The sequence below is a fragment of the Urocitellus parryii genome, chromosome Y (genome assembly GCF_045843805.1).
Source record: "Urocitellus parryii isolate mUroPar1 chromosome Y, mUroPar1.hap1, whole genome shotgun sequence".
Classification (NCBI taxonomy): Eukaryota; Metazoa; Chordata; class Mammalia; order Rodentia; family Sciuridae; genus Urocitellus; species Urocitellus parryii.
Genome location: NC_135548.1, coordinates 17,431,140 through 17,433,151, shown reverse-complemented (window position 1 = coordinate 17,433,151; position 2,012 = coordinate 17,431,140). Strand labels below are relative to the sequence as shown.

Here is a 2,012-nt window from a genome sequence, read left to right as displayed (position 1 = left end):
GCCTACCTCCTCCACCACAGTCTACCTTCCTACACTTACCTGCCAACCTGGTACAGTAGTCCTTTCAAGTTATTAATCTATTAAATGAATTAATGAAATGATCAGGTTCCAGGTCTCCTCATCTAATCATGAACTTTTATGTCTACACCTCCTATCCTAACACAAACACTCATGGTGCACAATTCCGTTTAAACATTATTGGCTTCAGTTTGTTAATATTTTACACAGAATTTTTGCATAAGAGATATCAGTCCATAGTGTCCCTTTCTTGTGACGTCTTTGTTTTTGGAAACACTGTAATGCTGGCCTCCCAAAATGAGCTAGGACATGTACTTTCTATTTCTTTTTCTGGAAGACACTGGAGAAAATGTGTATCATCTCTTACTTAAGGATTTAAAGTTTTTTTTTTTTTTTGGTAGCACTAGGATTTATTAGGATGTGCCTTAATACAGGTGCTGGGGCTTGCCCATGGTGCTCTTGATGTATAAAGCCCGGACATTCTGCCAATTCTTCTTGAGCAATGACACCAGGAAGTTGACAGCCAGGTGGATGTTATACACAAGCTCATCATCTGTCATCTTCACATGACCAACAGCAACAGCCAGACATAGCACCTTCTTCATCTGAAACTTGATTGTGGATTTCACCTCATCAACTTTGGCCACCATGTTTTCATTGTGTGTCAGCAGGGAAGGGAATTTGCCAGCCTTATTTAGGCCTGGACCCAGGATTCATGGAATCTGCATTATCAAGGACTCTGAGGCCAAAAAGGCATCATACTTCTTGGCTAGCTTCTTGACCAACTTCTTATTCCTGTTGAGCTTCTTCAATGCCTCGATGTCCATGTGGGGGATATCCACAGCCTTGGCCTCGTCACAGTGTTGCTGGTCCCCCAGGACGCACACAGAAAACTTAGGGTGTGGAGTGGACTTAAGCCTGACAGTGCCCGAGAAGCGCTTGTCCTTCTGGGGATCATAGTTCTTCAAGCTGATCTGCAGCTCCACTGTTTCCAGAAACTTGCGGAGCTTGCACTGGTTCCCGTGCAGGACTTGTCGCGAGAGACTTTGCTGCTCATTGTTCCTCGCGCCGCAGTACCAGAAAGAGAGGGATTTAAAGTTTTGAGAGCATTAACCAGTGAAACCACCTGGGCGTGGTGCTTTCTATTTTGGAAGGTTATAATGGTTTCATTTCTTTAATAGATATCAATTTGTTCAGATTATCTGTTTGGATTTCATAGTTTGTGTTTCTCAAGGCATTGGCCCATTTAATCTAGTTTATCAAATTTACAGGCATATAATTGGTCATAATATTTATTATAATGTCTAAGAGATCCGTAGTGATCATTCTTCTTTCACTTCCAATACGAATCATTTGTGTTTTCTTTTTTCTTCTTCTTTTTCTTCTTTTTTACCTGCCAATCATTAATTTCAAAGAACCAGTTGCTGAATTGGCTGATTTTTCTCTTTGGTTTTCCCTTTATTAATTTCATTGGTTTCTATTCTGTTTTTTTTTTTCTTTTCTGCTGCTTTCTTTAGGCTTCAATTATATATTTTCCTATGCACCAAGGTGGAATTTTAGACTCTAGATTTTAGACCATTTGCCCTTTCTCCTGTATACATCCAATACTCTAAATTTCCCTCTACATACTGGTTTTATTTTTTTCCTTTTTATTTAATTCAAAATACTTTCACATTTCTCTGAGACTTCTTTGATCAATATGTGTTATTTAGAAGTATGTTTTTTGAGGTCTAAATATTTGGGGACTTCACATTGATTTTTAATCCTGATATCTTGTCTCTTCAGTAGAGCTGAATTTTCCCTATTCTTGATAATGGCTTTTCTTGAATTCTTTGAGTAGACATTAATTCCATCTGCATATAATAATGATTTATATCTTATTTTTGAATACTTACAATAGTAGCATATTTCTCACTATATTCCCTTGATCAGAATCTTCAGTACAATGGAGAAGAAACATGGTGATGATGGGTACTCTCATCTTATTCTTGAGT

General features: G+C 38.1%; 1 pseudogene; it reads right to left on the bottom strand.

The window, feature by feature from the left end:
• Nucleotides 1–410: 410 nt before the first annotated feature.
• On the bottom strand, nucleotides 411–976 carry LOC144251081 (large ribosomal subunit protein uL1 pseudogene; annotated as a pseudogene).
• Between the last annotated feature and the right edge of the window lie 1,036 nt (nucleotides 977–2,012).